The sequence below is a fragment of the Porites lutea genome, chromosome 4 (genome assembly GCF_958299795.1).
Source record: "Porites lutea chromosome 4, jaPorLute2.1, whole genome shotgun sequence".
Classification (NCBI taxonomy): Eukaryota; Metazoa; Cnidaria; class Anthozoa; order Scleractinia; family Poritidae; genus Porites; species Porites lutea.
In genome coordinates, this window is record NC_133204.1 from 12,140,921 (window position 1) to 12,160,780 (window position 19,860).

The 19,860-nt window shown below is 38.8% G+C and overlaps 1 pseudogene; it reads right to left on the reverse strand.

Annotated features, from left to right (window-relative positions):
- Positions 1-807: 807 nt before the first annotated feature.
- Positions 808-14,183, reverse strand: LOC140934211 (uncharacterized; annotated as a pseudogene).
- Between the last annotated feature and the right edge of the window lie 5,677 nt (positions 14,184-19,860).

Below are 19,860 nucleotides of genomic sequence, written 5' to 3' on the forward strand. Positions count from 1 at the left end.
AGCGTGAATTATTGTGAAGTGGTTTACTGTAGCTGACTTTTTGTACGCTCGAAACTATGTTTACCACTACTGAGGAAAACGAGGTTGCTTTGTCACTGTTTTGTGATTTCGGGATTTTCTCGCAAGACCAATTTTGGCTATAAATAGAAGTTAATTTATGGAGAAAAAAGGAAGGCAAATATTTTCGAAAACTGTACGTGCCAGCAAGTTAACAAGGCAAGGAACGTTGGAGATAAACAACGCTCACCTTGATCGTAGCCGCTGTTGACAGCATTTGCAAGAAGCGACAAAGAAAACTTTCTCATTCACGGTGAGTTGACAGAAACAAATAAAGCTCTACTTTTCTTCTCAGAATTGGGTAGTAATTTAAATTTTCGGCGTATTCTTTTAAACCGTTGATGCTAAAGCTTACAAAACTCGATACAAAAAGATTAAAACTATCATTTTCCATGTTTGAAGATACTGTAAAGACCTAACTTTTGCGCATCCACTGTTTACGGCTTCGTGTTCACGCACGAATTCACCCGTCAATCAAACTAATCGTTTTTTAATGGTTTCCTTTCTGTTTATGTTGAGATCACTTCGTGTGAATATACTAAAACAATTATTCACCTCAGGCTCAGTTAATATTGTTGAATAATCCCCTCGACTTCGTCTCGGGGATTATTCAACAATATTAACTTCGCCTTCGGCGAATAATTGTTAAATATGATAGATAAACGCTAATTTCGCCCCATGTAAGGGTCCTATCCAAGACATTTTTGGGGTCTGGATTCCATGCACTGGATTCCGGATTCCAGGTACTGTATTCCAGCCTTTGTTGGTAAAACTTGGATTCTGGATTTTAGCTGTTAGAGGGATTCCGGATTCCTTGAGCAGTATTCCGGATTCCAAAGCCTAAGATTCCGAGTTCCACGAGCAAAATTTTCTCGGATTCCGGATTTCACAAACAATTATTTCACGGATTCCGGAATTCGGATTCCCTTACATGGGGCGACTAGTTGTTGCAAAAAGCTCAAATAAGCGTGTCTTGTTTAACAAAAATAAAATAAAAAATAAAAAAATTATTAAAATAAAGCTAAGATGCTTACATCGAAGTTATTTGATCCACAGATTGATAGAGTAACTTTTTGGAAAATTGCAAGGTTCACCAAAGTCGTTATAACATTGCCCTCCCCCTGCATTGCCAAAATGAGCGCTATCCGCCTCTGTGACACCAATCCCATGATCCGCTCTGCTGCACGAATCACCTCCTCCACCCACCATAATCACGGCTCCGTCACCATGGCTCCAATCGCACCAGAAAGACACGTAATGACTGCTTTGAAGATTGCTACCACAATCAATATAAGTAAATCCGGGTGTGGAGGAGTCGCCATATCCATGAGCCCCGCTCGGAATATAACAACTTCCACGACAGCCGTTACTGTTCCACACCCTGCCATTTCTGAAGCTCCCGTAACCAGTTATACGGTTTCTAAATGTTCCACCACCAAGGCAGTTCTGATCTGTGTACAATAAAGCTCCGTGTGAGCTATAATCACTGCGACTCATTTTGATGGAATTTCCTGCAACGAGCCAGAATGCCGGTGAAATCATGTCATAATTATCTGATGGATTGGTAGTACTGCCGTAAGATGTTGTTCGGTCATACCACCAGTTACCACTGTACTGCATCCAGTTTTTACTGTCAGCGTTAGAGAAGCGTGAAATAAGTGTCCAGCCACCATTTGACATGTCACAGTACACCTACACAAATTTTAATCGAGTTATGTTAGAAACTCACATCATTCCTGTCACAATTCACTTCTTTATAACGGAAAACCCGTATCCGAGCGTAATGTAAAATAGATCGGACAATTTCCAAAATTAGGCGGACAATGTCTGACGACCGACTACAGCGAAATTTGCCCTGCGGGCTTTTAAGAATCTCTGCACTTGTTTCAATGGAAAATAAACGAAAATTTCTTACAGGACTCAAGCAATGAGTTCACGAATAAAGTGCAGATTTGAATCGTAGCAAAATATGTTAACTTGTTTTGAACTTAAAGTTTAACTCAAAAAGCAACCCCAGAATAATGTATCTTACGAGCATCAAAATCAGAAAGAGCACTAGCCTGAATTTCATCCAATTACTTCGAGTCGTTATTACTCCCTCAGTAACGTCTGAATCGACCGGCCGTTAATGCCGTCCAGTTACGTCACTACTCCTTGACCTTTGCTTTAATTCATGCAAAAAGTAAAACACGATTTTCAAGTGGCAAACCGAGAAATATCGTTTGGAAATGTCTGCATGATACAGAACTGCTTTATTTTTTTCGATTGTAATTCATGTTTAACGTTCAAACTATCAACTGCATGCTGTACAACTCTGAACCGGTTGTATTAAATTCTATAATCAAACTCGGTCGCAATCACGCAATGAAATAAACACACACACGGAACACTTAGTTCAAAAACACAATGATTTGCTTTAATTGAAAAGAAGCTATTTGGCCCTTAACGAAGAAAAAAAAAAAACAAGGAGACAAGAAAGAAAAGCTAACAGAATCATTACACTTGACGGTAAAAATAGCAAGAAGGTCCAATTATACATTGATCTAACAAAACTTCGCGTAAATAAAATCACCGGCCGCCGAAACCACAAAGCGGCTCTAAATGAAAAACCTACCGACTCTCCGCAATGATTCTTCATTCGCAGTTCAATTTAGCATTTCAGTTTCGACAAGGGCAATTTTGCTGTTTAAGATAAAGATTAAGCTTATCGAAATGTTTGAACTAAACGAAAGAATGCCAGGGATGCGATCCGCTGAATATCAAGCGACAATCCCGCTAAAATTTTTCATTATTATACATAATTATGCGAATGTTTAGACAATCAACCAATCAAAACCACTACCCGGTTTTCGGGTAGTGAGTGACGTCACTGGACGGCATTAACGGCCTGTCGATTCAGACGTTGTTGAGAGGAGAAAACGACTCGAAGCAATCGGATGAATTTCAGGCTAAAAGAGCACTAGCAGTACTTACTTTGAAGGTCGCCCCGCTAACTTTGATGTTGTATAGTCCGTTGCTTGTTCGCCCAGCTGAATAATGGTTTGCACAAGACGTCGCTGCCGGATCTATGAATGATAAATAGCAAAGGAGAAAATAGACCAACTCTTTTAGTAAAGCAACCTAACCAATATCTAAACAACAACACTTAAAAAAGACCAGACCCACTGAACCCTGATCAGATAATAAGGCTCCGATCCTATTCTAAAAAAAAAAAAAAAGAAATGCAATTTAAAGCACACAGCGCTCATACCTTGGCAAAGAGAGCCGGCGTAAGTGCTTCTACATAAGCAGGTGAAAGTGTACACCCCATCCACGCACGTCCCACCATTCTGACAAGGGTTGGACTGACATTCATCTGTTTCTGTTAAAAAATAGATCCACCGGTTGTTGCTATAACGTTCTTGCATGTCACGGTCTGATGCGCTTTTGGAGACTGAAGTTATTAAATACTGTCTCAACTTTTACAAAAACTGTAATAGATCGGCTCTGATATCAGTTATATTGTTATTGAGTTTTCGGAGAGTAGAGATTTAAAGAGACTGAGTTGTCAACAGACTCCCCTAAAGCAGTAAAATTGAACCTAAATGGCAAGATTATCAGGACATCTGACTCGTTGAAAATCTTGGGAGTCACAATAGACAATAAGTTAAATTTCAACGAACACATCAACGACGTATGTAACAAAGCTAGTCAAAGGGTTGGGGAAATTATGAGATTGAGAAATCTAATTCCCACCACGGCAAAGTTAGTACTTTTTAAATCAGCTATCTTGCCATACTTAACATACTGCCACCTTGTTTGGCATTTTTGTAGGGCAAGCGATACTCGTAGACTCGAAAGAATCCAGGAATGAGGACCTAGGGCTGTGTATAAGGACACTAAGTCCAGTTATCATCAGTTATTGAATAGGGCTAACTTGCCAACACTGTTGAATAGACGTCTTCAAGACATATGCGTCCTGATGTACAAGTTTAAACACACTAATATGTGTTCCGAAGCCATCACCAACATTTTTAAACCTCGTGATTCATGCTACAGTTTAAGAAAGTCAGACTTTCTTTTACCCAGGTTTAACACAGTTTCATTTGGTAAGCATTCCCTTCGATATTTAGGTCCCATTTTATGGAGTAAGTTGGACAAAAATGATAAAACGTGTAAATCATTAAGTGATTTTAGAAACCGAATGCTTAATAAGGATCTGACATCTCTTATTGATGATGAATGCAAAGGATGCCTTCTGTGTGACAGTTGATGTCTCATCGGAAATAATTTTAGCATTTTAGCACCCAGCTTTAGTATTTTAGCTAACAATTTGTAACATATTGTATGGATTTTTTTATCTACTTAATTATTGTATCTATTATATTTTAACTGTAGGTGTCCCCTATTAGTAGTGGGCCTGGCCCTCGGCTAGTTTTTTTCTTTCTTGACACATAAATAAAGTTTCTATCTATCCATCTAATTGAGCTACTTTGTTCTCAACTATTCACGCCGGAACGGATTGCAAACAATACCAGAGCCCCCTAACCTGTGAAAGTAAATATATGGACGGTCGATATTGTACTTAATAATTCTATCCAAGTAATACAAAGAGATGCAGCTGCAGGCGACCGAAATAACCAAGACAAAACAGGATTTCCTAATGAGTTGAAAAGTTGGTGTTTTCGTACCTTGGCACTGATTCCCATAGAATGGGGAAGGACATGTACACGTGTAGTTGTTTTTTCCATCAGTACAAGTTCCTCCATTCAAACAGGGACTGCTGGAACACTCATCGAACTCTGAATCGTAGAAATAATAAGGTGTGAGTGGTACATAGTTTGTACAAACGAATGAGTGCTAAATTACGGCCAATCGACTGTCATTACGATACTGGACTGTCATTTGGAAAATGTTTAGATTATACCAGCCTTGACGTTAGTCACTCAGGCGTCAATAATTTCCGTCTACGCAAGTTATCCACGATTAACCGCACAAAAAAGCAACGGGGCAACTTAGTTGTTTGAACATCAGTGTAGAGCTCAAGAAAATGGCGAAAGAATTCACGGTTATGCGTGGACGAGAATTGTAAATGCAGATCTCGGAGAGTGATGGCATATCCTCCTTGATCTCCATAATTCTTCATACCATGAGAAAATCGAATCCAATGATGATAATGATTATAATAAACAATGAAAATGATGGTGATGATGATGGCGATGATGATAGTGTTGATGATAACGTTCACCCCCGTAAAATAGGCAGGAATTGTTTCAGTCTGACAGACAAACTTACAACCTAAAAAGGCTAATCACCATTAATAAATTGTTAAAAGAATTAATAATAAGTATACCCACCATAAACAAGCTTAAAGGGATAAAGATAGGTTTCGTACAGTCTTGTTAAGTCCTTGAGTAACTTGATGTGGCAAAGACAAGTGAAGTTGAGATGTTAATCCCTTTTTCCTAAATATTAAGGTTTGTCTTCAGTAAAAGTTAGCACAAAAATGCTTGCATGCCATTATACAAGCAGCTGTATGCACATGCATAATGTAATACAGCTGTAGTGTCATGTCAAGTTCAGTGAGGATCCTAAAAATCCCATTCACCAACTAAAAAACAGCTTGACCCGTCTTATAAACCATGGCTAATTTACGACTTTTTACTGGTCGGTTACAATAGGCTAGCTACAAACTAAAGAAAACTGTTTTCAAACAAAAAGCTATGCGATAAGCTGTTGGTGTTAAATTATCCAGTCAATGTGCTCCTGAGGACGATGTATGCAACAGTCACTCGTGCTAGAAAAACATTTTAGTTACCTTTCTTGCAAGTGTATTGGTGGCAAGTAGAACAATCCACATCATTCCACATGTACCCATGCCCTGGTCCAAGAGTGTGAACACAATCTTCTTCTCTGAAGTTGTTTGGTTGATTCTGAGCCCAGTACCGGAATTTAAAAGGACAGCCATCTACCCAAGCGAATACTCCTTCAGTGGCAATATCATTCAAACCAATCCAAGCCTTATCACCGTTGTGTCTGTGCTGAACATATACGTTTTCTTCCTGGCTTTCAATGGCAGGTAGATTAGCTCCCATGGATCGGCAGATTAAACTTGCGTTGGTCCATGTCTGACATTTTTCACTGGTAAAGTAACAGGAACCATTGTAGAAGCTCCATCCGGGTGAACAAACATCTTTAGAACACAAAAATGAATGGCAATAAATTAAGAAATAAGTCTTCTCTCCAGCTCTAAAGAAAGGACCAAATATACTGACTACTCTCACAAAAATAAGGGAGTTTGGTAGCTTGCAGTGGCTATATGCCACAAAAAAATAAGAAAAGAAAAGATCGCCCGTCTGTTCGACTGCATTGAAGACCTACTTGTCATGTTACAACCCAGGTCGGGATGGACTTTATTGAAGATAGTTTCATAATCAGCTATCAGCACAGTGCCGAGTGACATCATAACCGAATTTCAATGCTTTCTCACCTGGTAAGACTGCGTATGATACTGACAGAGGATCATGTTGTTGTACAAACAGCTCCTTCACGCAGGCTCTAAAACCGGTCTTGTTTATGTACTGACAGAGAAAAGACGCAGTAATCAGAGAGAACTGGCTGCTATAAGCTGTCGTGTCACTGTCGGCCGGAGTCAGAAACGCTCGTATTGACATCGCCTAAGCCCCATAGGGGTCGGGTTCCACTGTCTTTTCGTTTGCTGGTTTGTTTTAGTTTTGTTTCGTTTTCTGTTTGCTGTTTTGTTTAGCACAAAACGAAAGAAAACCAGTTAGAAAAGCAATGGACCTCGTCTGCGCTTCCGCGTTTTATTAACACCTGTTGCTATCATAAAGCTGCAACCCCATAGCAGAGGGCAGGGGAGGCAACTTATTCATAAACTCACATGTCTCACTTCCTACACCGCGACGCACCAATGTAAAGACCGTGTTTAGAAAAAAATGAAATGAAAATTTATAACGCTTATTGATTGAAAAATCACTCTTTTATTTTAAAATAACTTCTAACCTCAGCCCAAGCTGATATGGAGTTGTACAATGGATTAAGGTTTCCTCCGCTCGTTGTATGGTTTGCACACACCAAGACTTCAGGAGAATCATTGTAATGCTTTTTGAAGACAACATCCTTAAAAAGTGAGAAAGTGAAAATTGAAGCATTAATCAAGGCTAGTGTTAAATATAACATTAACATTTCAAAGCGGAAAGGAAATTTAAGACATCCCAGCTGTAGGAGAATGACAATTTTGTTTTCAGTACAAAGCGGGTTTTGGAGTTGAACATGGGAATTACTTTCTTGTATATATCCAAGATAACAGAGGGTATGGATAAAAACCGCAAGCAAAAAGCATTCGAACGATAGTAGGCGCAAGTGAGTGGGCGAGTCACCGAGTAGATGGGAGTTCGGTTGGAGAAAAGGTCATTCCAGCGGAGAAAAGAGAGAGCATACCTCACAAAAAGCATAGTTCATATCCTTAGATGGCTTGTTCACATTGGAAAAGTAAATAGCACCATGCTCTCTGAAAAGAGGTCGATGAAGTTCTTCAAAAGCTATCCAATCCTGCCAACAAAGAAATTAATTTTCAGGTTATAACAGATTACCATTTTCATGTTGGGGGAGTATAAAATAATTTATATAAAAAAAAAACATCAAAATTGTGTAAGACGGAAGTTGATACTACGTAAGTTTAAAAAAAGCCCTTAGTTTTCTTTTCTTTTCTTTTTTTCTGGGAATCGCATCACACATGCGCTACACCAAACAAATTGTAATTTTAAGGCCAAAGAAAAAGAGGTAAAGTCGTACAGTAACTTTCAATATAAAACTATCAAGGCAAATCTGCAAGCAAAAAAGGTTTTCACACCCTAAAGACAATTTTATTTCCAACAACATTCTTCGTAATTTCAATAATGCCCTATTTTGCCTAAACTTGTGCATTCTCAGCAGAAAAGTGTTGTGTAAAGGGTAATTGGACCACCAGACCGTTAAATGAACATAAAGTGCGTACTCCCGTGGTTAAAAGTGCACATAACAAATAAACGAAGCAGCTTACAATATGCATGCTTTCATGAGCGCCGTCAAAGTTTTGTAACTCTCTGACGCAGATCTTGAAGGAGGTTGTCGTGACATCTTCAACCCACACAGAGGAAGCATCATGCTTTACACCGCGTCTTTCATGCTCCGCTGACACTAGGACTGTGGGCGCTGAAGTAAACTTTCTCTGTGATGACAACAATCAGAGGGAACATTGTTAGAAAAAGGTTTCAAATACATTTTTAATAGAATTAAAACCTAAAAACGGAATTCGTGTTACATTTTCCAAGAAAAAAGAAACGGTGATATCATGTTCGAATTACTTAAAATATGCGATGTAAAGACAGCTATATAAATCCCACAATTTAAAGTTTACGGTAGGAAAAAAGAATTTTATGTTAATATATTTTATTAAAAGGTCTACTAAAGGACGCAAATAAAAAATAAATGAAAATCTCCTTTTCTTTTTCATTTCCTTCCTTTATACCCTATAGGCATCACTTTCATGTGGAATTTTAGTATCATTTCAGGTCCGTAAGAGCCCTATCTCTCATGTGCTATTGCTCATTTAGTTAAAAGACACTGCAAATGAACTTGAGAATACTACAAATTGAACTCACCGAGGGTAGTGAGACTGTACGACAGCTCGTCCCAGTCCACCAGGTTGGCATGTCCATTTCACCCGACACTCCCCCGTCAGGGGCTCCTTGGTATGCCAGCCAGTCCACTGTGGCAAACGTTTCTCCATTTCTCTTCTCGTTTCTACCAGCCTGTGTGACGCAAACTGTGAAATTGTTCTCCATGATGTCTTCAACCCAAGCAACCACTGCCTCGTGAACATAGGCTGGGTCTGAGAAGTTCACGTGATTGACAGAAACCTGTATGTGAACCGGTTTGTCAGGATAAAAGACGTAAGGTTCCAGTGGAACTTGTTCGCAAACTGCTTCAGCCCAGACTGGGTTGTGACTGAGGCGATGACGGCCTTTTTGGGAAGGGAATCCTGCAAACAAAAACAACACACTTGTAACACTGTTTGGATAAAAAAGGGTCAGCATGTTTGAGTACAGAACAATATAGGACGTAAACCACAAACAAATACTAATTCAAACCGCATTTTTATGCAAGAAAGTCAAAGGAATTACATCACTACCTTGCTGAAGTTTTTGCTTTGATTGTTTGTTTGTTTCTGCTTTTTTCAATAAGATTTACACTTGAATAGAATTCACCACCCCAAGATAAACCGCAAGCTCAATCTTAAACCTTCTCCATACACACTGCATGTAACTTAAAATGAAACGTCAGTCACGAATGAAAGTCGTGAGGAGGTTCACTCAACTGTGAGATTATTTATACCATATTGAGCTCTTTTATAATGAAGATCTTTCTTGTTTGAAAAACATAACTTAAAAATTAGTTTAAGAAACATACCGGTAACTGACATCCTCCAATTCAAATATAATGAAGCTCAATTAAAATTACCTGTACAATCTCCTGGATGATAGAGTGTAAAGTTTGCCCGGAGATGGCACATTTCTCGCTGGAACACACACTCGTTATCGTATGTAGTTCCATTGGAGGAACACACAGGCTCCTCGAATGATGGACAATTATCCACGCAAATGCACCGCGCTTCTCTGGGACCAAACGCCTTGCAGACTGCAAAGTACTTGCAGGAAACATTGATGCACGGGTCAAGATCTGCTAACAAATGATACACACAACAATTCAAAATGCCAAATCTTGGCCAAATCAAATGTAAGTTGTCTTATTTATTTATTTAATCTTTTTATGTGCCACTTGATTTGTTAACAGTTTCAACAGTTCAAATAAACAATTGGAATAATATGCAAATATCTATAATTTCTAAATCTTCTTAGTGTGCTCTTCGAGTAAGAAAGAATTCATTTTCTTCTCTCACTTATCGCGTTAACATGTTAGAGCACTAAATGAAAGTATTGTTGGAGCCATCCTTTGCAGTAGGTTCAAAGGAGCTACGAGATAAAAAATTACTTATGAACAGGCTGCATCTTAGTTCTGACTAGAATATTTACCTCCAATGACTGTGTAGTGAACAGTAACTGGATCATGTTGGCTTTCCATTCCTGCCAAGTCCTTAAGGCATACGCGAAAAGAAGAAATCGATATTTCCTGTAGTAGCAAATCGTAAAAGCTTATTCAGGTAAAACTATAATAAAAACAGTCAGGAATCAAGCTATCAGATGCCTGATTTAATCTAGAAATTTATTAATATTTAATTTGCGACTAATTTTGCAAATGACTCTCAAAGATATTGCTTGCTTAGTGCGTGCAAGGCGTATTCCAAGTCCTTCTCAGTAAATGCATTTCAGTGACATACCGGAGCTCGGATCACGTGACAACAGCATAGGCCCCGCGGAATAATGAAGCCTCGGAACAAATCAAGGATATTGCTATCTTACCTCTATCCAGGCGTTCAGAACATTGTTCTCCGGCTTAACAGAATAAACGTTATTGCTGTCATAAAGATGACTGACTGTTGTCATAACAACGGGAGGTGCGTAAAACGTCTCGGTATAGTTAAGAACCTGTAAAGAAGGGACAAGAAGCAAAGTTAGCATACATTATAGCAGGGAGGAGACTAGGTAGGAAGAAAGACAAAAAAAAGAGAAGACACGTTCTACATTATGGAATGCCGTTTGTATCAAAAATACTTCTTACCATATATAAACCTTTACATTAAATATATAAAACATTTTGCTTTATGAATAAAACTTCTTAATTTTAGTATTAAGGTTATAGTGCACAGTTAAAACTTGTTACAAAATATATAAAACTTGTTGAAAAATATAAAACTTTTCACGATATATAAAACTTGTCAATATATAAAACTTATCACGCAATCCTGAAAGGTGCGGTTGCTTGGCAAAGGGTTCGTTCGCAGTCTCTTTTTTAGTCCTGCATCATGAAGGATGATTTTACATGCATTTTGCGCGATGAATTAGGTAACCTCCCCTGAATTAGGTAACAACGCCAAAATCATCCTGACAAAAACATCAAGCTCCTGATCGTCAATTTCAGTGCAGCGTGTTTCTTCCTCAAGACCCAATTCTCTAATACGCCTGTGCAATGTTATTCGAGACACACCAATCATTGCAGCAATCTTTGACCACGTAAAACCAAGGTCGCTTAGTCCTTCGATTTGCTGATCAGCTCAGTTATGTCCTTACTGATATCACAGTTCCGAGACTCAAAGGTGCGAAGGAAAAACACAAATTCGCGGCAAATCCTTTCTCAAAAAGGGCAAGTAACCGATCCCCAACTTCTGATTCTTCTGTAAAAATACTTTGCCTCAACTATTCGTAGGGAAGTTCTTCAATAAATCGTTTGAATTCATCGCGCAAAATGCATGTAAAATCATCCTTCATGATGGGGGACTAAAAAGAAGACTGCGAACCAACCCTTTGCCAAGCAACCGCCCCTGCACCTTTCAGGATTGCGTGACAACTTTTATATATCGTGAAAAATTTTATATTTTTCAACAAGTTTTATATATTTTGTAACAGGTTTTAATTGTGCACTATAACCTTAATAATAAAATTAAGAAGTTTTATTCATAAAGCAAAATGTTTTATATATTTAATGTAAAGGTTTACATATGGTAAGAAGTATTTTTGATACAAACGGCATTCCATACTACATTTCCTATACATGTTTAAGGCACCACAGGATATGATGATTGAATTACTTGCAAAACTCTAAAGCCGAATAAGGTCTTTGGTTTATCGCCAAGTTCATCATGGCAAAGCGCTACCCTTTGCGCCGCAAATAAGTTGCTAGAAAAAGGCCAAATATCAACCTTTTCCACGCCCTACTACAAAATTTGTCATTACCTTGCAAAAAGCGAAGTTATCTCGTTCCAGTGGAGCCCCACCGTTTTCAAACTGAATTTTTCCATGAAATGTCATCTCACCAGTTCCCTGAGTAAAGGCCAACCAGTCCTAAAAACAAAGAGACAGACAAACAAACAAAAAAATCTTAGAACTTGCTGGGCAGTTGTGATTAAAAGCTGCATCTGGCAGAGGCCCCTTATCATTAAATAACTTGAACTCATTTAACAAAAGGCTTAGAAAGTCATAAGAAGCTTTTTAGGCGATTTTATATCCTTGAACTCAAGGGATATCTATATTTGTATAAGAAAAGCGTTCAATGCCTAAGCTAATATTCAATAAACCAAATCAATTGAGAACAAAACCGAATAACGATTTCCAACTTAAACTGAGAGCTCAAATGGCATTTTGTGATCTCTCTATGGCGTAAGGCGTAGTTTTCAGGTAGACTCGAAAAGGGCGTCTAACTACCTGGAATATACGATCCAGGTATCCCTGTTCTATTAGTTTCTCGTCCAGGCATCGAGAAAGTATTACAAGTCAAAAAATCATCTTGGTCGACTCTCATTCCTTCATAGAACGCAGCCGGAAACGGCAGACAACACAGACTCTGTGTTTTGATATTCCTTTTGAAAGTACATCCAGCAACAAAAGTCGCACGCAAATTACTGAAATAAATATAGGTATTCAAAGTAAGCGGAAACTAAAAGCCAAAAAACAGATCAACTTACCACTTGAATATTTTGGTGCTTTCCGTCAAATGTTTTTACTTCCCGGAGGCAGACTCTAAAATGGTCTTTCTGTAACTCTTCTATCCACATGTTCATGGCATCCTGTGGACTGCTGATGCTAGCGTGACGTACAGTGGCCAGTACTTTAGGGACATAAGGAAACCTCTGCAATAAAAACGAAAAGGAGTTCACTGAATCTACTGTTTTACATTATAATCTAAATTAAGAGCAGCTGTCACTATCGAATAAATGGTTATTAAACTACGGACTTAAGGGTAGAAATATGAAAAAAGGTTTCGATGCGACAGCCTGGTATAAAAAAAAATCGACGGAAGTCATGTTAAGGCCTTGACCTATGCTGCGGGGGTGGCATTTTTCATTTGGAAATGGACACACGTTAATAGAAGATCGAAAAGTCAACTGTTCTTTATCCAATAATGTAATAACTGCACCGTGGATTGAAAGACTAACAAAATGGCTAAAAGAGTTTGTACGGCCGAAAAGGGCAAGGATTTGAGGGAAATCGCACTATTTGTTCTAAAAATGAATAAGACAATTCAAGGGCTACATAGTACACCACCACTGACAATACAACAACTGCCTCGGAGGTCGCCTTCGGATCAGTATAAGACTCTAAGGGGGTGTCTGCCTACCCCTCCCCTAACCCATCATTTTGTCCTAAGAAAGAAGTTAGTGTTAGCGATGGGTTAAGGGAGGGGCAGGTAGACAGTTTACCCCTTCCCACAAAGAAACTTTGTAATTGAAAGTCAAGAGTAACTATTAGTTACCATGTTTTTCTTTCTAACTAAATCCCTAAAAACGCGATGATCCTTGGTGTCTAAAAAGAGACCTAATTCTCAGTGGCATTCTAGCTGATCGTTTAGAATGTAACTGGGCGTTAAGTTAATAGTCCCAAGAGTAGCATTAACTACTGCGGTGACATTTAGTTATTGAATTTCAGCGAAATTCTCTACCAATGCGGGTAGGGTGAAAGCATCCTACCTCCTGAATGAAGCTAATTCTCTGGAAAATTTCACCAGTTCTAAGACGCTCTCTTGGTTTATACAAATAATTTGTGAACGCTTAAAAAGAAAACAACGCGACATCGAAACCATACCTGAGCAAAGTCAACTCTGTCACATTTTGTTCCGCTGGTGAAGGCGTTGAAGGAGGCGGCGCCGTCGAGGGCGCCAGAGGGCGTGCCACGATACGCAATCCAGTTCACTACAGCAGATCCATTTGTACCAAGGCCTGACTCTAGCACGCAAATGCGGAAGCTGTTCTGTGTCACATCTGTAGTCCAAACAACTGCTGAATCGTAAACACTTAGCGTTTCGTTTTCATGGCTGATGGATGCGAGAACGCGGATGTTACTTGAGCTGGAAAATACCTGAGGATATTGCACGGTTCTGCAGTGGAGCAAGCTTGGAGATACAACGGTGAAATTAACCTTTCCATGTTGCAGGAGACTTTGTCCTGAATTGAAAATTGTAGAGCATTGGGTCATGGAACAATCAGACAGGGGGAATGGCGGTTCATTTCGGTTCGGTCAAAAGCTATTTTCTACAAACTGGCAGCTCTGCGTGTTTTTTAATTACTACTTTACACAAGAGGGAACTTTTGTTAAAGATAGTTAAGCAGACGGTAAAGTTTTAAGAAAATTAGGAAACCATCCAGCAATGTCATAAGGGATATATGGGTACGCGTAAAGTAAACTGCTTGATGAGCCTTGATACTACAGTCAAAGAGAAAGAGATGGACAACAATCTCAAAAGTTCACGATCGAACTGTGGATGTTACTTGCGTCTGGTAAAAACAAGAGTAAAATATACTGCTACGGGTGGTGCGCATCATTTTTATCCAGTGCCAAGTTTTATCTCGAATTGAAAACTGTATTGAATGTACCGCACCCCACCCTTGAACATCGCAAGGAACTCGCGTCTGTTTCTTTACTATATGTGACCCTCCACAGGATTTTGATGCTAAAGGTGAAAGCACGCTCACGACACGCTCGCTCGACACGCTTAACGTGTCATAGATCACGGATGTGCGCATATTAAATCGCTAAAACAAAGAAGGACACGGTTGATTTTATTTAGGCAAACTTAGCACACCAAATCTTTTGTTTCTCGTAGTGTGCTAATTGTCACGGTAGTCGTGCGATTTGAGTATTGTACACGCTAGATTACAGCAGCAAAGGATTGACAAAAATTAAACTGCTTGTGTGGTCAACGAAATGAATTGCAACTGATAAATGATCGATAAAACTTAAATAAACCGTTTAGTTACTATAAAAAGAAAACCGGGAGAAATCTGTAAAAAGACACTTACATTTGTTTTATGGAATCTGATCGTAACTGACAAAAAATCATCACTTAGTAAACGACAGCGTGGACACTAATACCTCAGCATTTTGCTCCCATATACAGTCAGCCATTGCAATTGATCGCTGATTCCATGAGCCTGAATAACTTGGTTGACCGATAGAACGTTTAGCCCAGAATTGCAAGAAACGAATAAGCCCTTGACGAAGCCAACTTCCTCGCTTGGCTTGAAACGAAAACAACAACTTTTGTAAAAAGTAAACAAACAGGCACTTGTCTTGTTTTTCGCTTCTGTTTGTCTTCCCCGCAGTTAAGTTAATTAAGTATCTCGTAGAAAAATCATAAAATAGTCTTTGAGAAACCTTTGATTATCATGCTATTTTTTCTGCGTGTTCCAGTCATAACGGCGCTGTTTACAGCTATTTCGAGAAAGGTTGTGTGAAAAAATGTGCACGCGACAATCCCGAAAGGTAATATGGGATATGATTATTAGCGGAGCTCACGCCAGCGGAGCACCTTGGGTAAGTAAATATACTCATCCCAGAAAATTCGGTAATCACGTGACCGTACACTGACCGCCGACCACCGACCGTCCGTCCGCACCACAGGCATGCCAATGTAAATTAACTCAATCAACAGGTATGGCAACCCAATTGCAACTCGAGATTATTTTGGCGGGAAATCGCATAGCCACCCGCGTCTTGTAAAGCAGAAAGCTCAATAAAGATGAAAACAGAACGCGGAAATTGTTTCTGTATCCATGTTGTCTAAAGAATTAAGCTTAGATTAATTGTCCTGTCCACAAATTTGGAATATAGAGCAAGAGAAAGACAGAGAAAAAGATTAAGTAGGCGGCAGGCCAGCGAAGCTCAACAAGAAAAAGGTCGACAGAGATCTAAACCGAGAGATAAAAAACAAAGGAGACATTTTTTTGTTGGAAGGACAACATAAAAATTTTGTAGCGCGGTGACAAAATGAGAAATGTCTGCGGCCCCCAATGCAAGGTAAGAACACGAACGAGAACACGTACGACATTTTCTCCAAACAACGTGTAACGTCTAAGAAGTTTCTGGAAGTTTCACGTTGTAGTCGTGCAAAACAGCGGCAAAGAAATGTACAAAAAAGTGTGCTGAACGTGCACTTAGTTGTTTTTTTGCTAATTAGACCTATTGTTGTTTTTCACCGTTCTCCGGTGTTGCCTTCGCCGCTTAGCATAACATGATTTTATATTTTTTTTGAATAAATTTTCAATATTATCAAAAGCTCGCTTTTAGTCCTGGTTAAATCTATTTAGTAAAATCCAGCTAGTGGTCTATTATCAATGCTGCATTCTGATTGGTTGAGCTACTACTAGGCTATATGTTATAGCCCACTAGTAGCGAAAAACGCCGGCTTTATGGCGGCAAAAAAAGGACTTAAGTCTAGCTTTAAATAGCTAAAGTTGTTTTGTCTCGATATTGTTGACCAACTAAAGTTGGATTTTACTAAAACAATTATTCCACTCGCCCTCATGGCCATGAGGCCGAAGGCTGAATGGGCCATTGACTCACAGCAAGGTTAAATCATTGATATCTCAAGTGTTTATAAAGTGCAACGCGACTATCAATTAAATACATACAACAAAGTGAATCTATTTAACCCTAGAAGTCCAGTAATTGCGACAATATTCTGAAACGTAACGCCTCAATACGTTTTTTCATCCTACTCGGGGTATTTACTTTTAATACACGTGCATAATTACGCGAAAATCAAAGGCCTCGTTCGGGGAAAATTATATCATTGCCAGCGAATGTGTTCAATTTACATGCGTAATTTTAGTCATTGCCGAAAATAAACCACATGCTCATCACAAGAGCCTGGAGCCTTTCCTGGGAGCCTTTTTTGCGACGGACCGCCGAAAAAAAAAAACGCTCGCATTTTTAGAATCTCGCTCTGCTCAAGCAAGCTCGACTAAAAAGTTGCGATGCGTGTTGAAGTATCAAGAGGTTTCAAATTACGTAACTATGCACAAATACAGTAAAACACAATTTCAAAGTCAGCGTTTTGCTTTGAACCTTACACTTTGAGATTTATTAGCTATTCAGCTTCATTCAGGTTATATACTTCGTGATTATTATAGGAAGGCTCGCAAACATTGCCATTTTGACAACCATTTCTGACTAATAAACTTCAAGATCATATTTCTCCTTCGCCATCGCAACTGATCACACTACTCCGCACAGATTATGCATCAAAAATAAAGTAACATATTTTTAAATTCACAAGATAGCCTTCATACCAAACTACACAGACACAATTTTCCAAAAGTTTACGTAAGCAACCTATCGTTGGCTCGTCTTTTTCAGCTGAGAAAAATTTTTGCTGGTCAAAGTGTAAAATAAGCGGTGCACGAGCATGAAAGTATTGACGGGAGGTGAATTTCTGTAGATGCAAAGAAATAAATTGTTCTCTCGAAACCCTGTCGACTTTTGAACATAGAAAAATTCTGTTCTCAAGTTTCGAGTTCTTTTGAGCAATACTGTAGCTTTAGATAAAACGCCTTTCGTGCTTTTGCGCACACTGAAAGCGTGTTGTGCTATTTCGCACGCGGCTGTTAGGGAGTTTACGCAACGATGACGGCGACGGCTACAAAAACGTCACTAAAAATTGAATTTGCTCTGCCTCAAGCTTAATCGCGCTTATTCCATCTCGTTTAATTCGTCAAATGTTGGCAAGTCTTTTATGGAGTTGAATTCTAAAGGACTGCATCAAAGTTCAGGAAAAGAAAAAGAAAGTTGTTGTCTTTTGTTCCTGTCCTCGACAAAACGTGAAATTCGGCAGTTTCACGTTGTAGTCGTGCAACTACTGCAGAGAAATGTACAAAAAAGCGTGATACGTGCAAAGTTGTCGTTTTGCTTGTCTGCTTTTTTGCCGTTCTCGTTCTCGTCGCCGTCGTCGTTGCGATTGTTTAAAAACTTTAAGACGCTCTTTCCTTTGAATTGGTTACTCTTAATTGTCTCAAACGTGTCCTATGAAACAAAAGAAATTGCTAATGAGGCAAGATGGCAAGTGTGCTAAAGCGTGTTAAAATAAATTCTTTTGTTTTAAAGTGGAAGCGTGCCGTGAGCGTGCTTTCACCTTTACCACCAAAATTCTGTGGAGGGTCACATATTCTAGAATAAACTCATAAAAATGGAACTGTGTAAATCTTGCCTTCAGCCAGAAACGCAGCAGTACACAAAATCAAAGTCGTCACCACTATCCGTGTAGTGAGGAACGTCCCCATCATCAGAGGAAGATGTAGCTGTTAGATGCTTGACTTTTGCGCTTCGGGTATCGTCGATACCTCTGATGAATTCTGGCCTCTTTTTCTATTAAAAAGTTGTATCGATTCAAATGATCGAGGAAAATATTCTCATTAACTGTTTCCGGATAAAATTTTAAGAGAATATGAGATATATTTTTGAAAGAAATAAATGGTTTTATGCTGATCAATATTGTATTTCTCCAGCTACCAGCAAAGGAGGGTTTTCCTTTCATCCGGGCGATTTGTCATGAAAGTGTCATTTATGTCACGGCCATGTAAGTCACGAAAGTAAGCATTTTACCATAGGGAATGGCGTGTGTGTCCTCACCTTTGCTGGGATAATGTTCTTGAGTATCTGGTTTTCCCAGCTTTATATGCTTTAATTTAATAAACGGACACTCCCGTGGCCATGATATCCCATATTGGGTTTATGATTATTTTGTGTCCCAGCAAACAGAGCTCACCCAAAACGAAAATCCGCCAACATCAATAACGGACTTAATATGTAAAGGAACGTGAAGAATAAATAACTTTTTAACAAACTGCAAGTAAACTTATGAAAAGTGAAAACTACATTCTGATCAGATTGAGCGTAGTGTTGAGAATATAGAACTTGATCGATAAGGTGACGTTTATAATTTATTGAAAGATCTGGGAAAATAACCTTACATTGATCTTCAAAAATAACAATGAAAGAATGGTAGTCATTTCTTAATCCTTTAGTATTGATAAAAATTGTAACTCATTCTACTTTAGGACGTGAGCCTTCTATAGTGGAGCTTTGCCAACTTTTTTCAGTTTCTTCAGGCTGACGAGATTAGGCAGACGTAATGTTGTAGTTGATCTTTCGTTTCAGTTAATTTTTGTTTTTCTTTGTTTTTGGGTATGGTAATGTATGATAAACAATTTGAAACAAAGGATAAATAAAAACAAACTGTAATTAAAAAAAACTGTAGCATAAATATTGCGTTTTCACTTTTCTACTTCGTACCGTCCGGTACATATACACCCTGTCAATGAGCTTGGACTATGACATGTTTTGAAGAGCGGACGAATTCTTGATGATAAAGCGAAGAGAACATTTGGGCTTGAACACTTATGTTGGGGCAAATTTTTTCCTTTTGTTTTTCGTTTTCTCACTTTCTTGTTATCGTGCATTCTTTTACTTTTCGCTCTCCGGTATTTTGTTAATTACGCTCCTTTTATACGTGCTGTATGTAAATTTCGTTAAAGTTTGTTATCTCGCCCCTATTTATTGCCAGTTTTTTATGTGTCTATTTATGTAACATCATTCGTTGAAATAGATTATCTCTTTCCTCGGTGACCCTGACCACCGACTCTCTTATTCTCAGCATTTGGTAAGCAGCTTCGTTTTCATCGTTTTTTCATTAATTTCATTTTGCAGTCGCTTTAAGTGGTTTTTTCTGTATTGTAACTATTATTTTTTCGTTCTTTGTAGGAATTTACTGTTTTACGGTTTCGTATAGTAAAAACCTTTGCTGATTGTGAGTTTACGTGTTTTGCATGGAATTGACCCTTGCCCGTTCGTTTTGCATGGAATTGGCCCTTGCCCG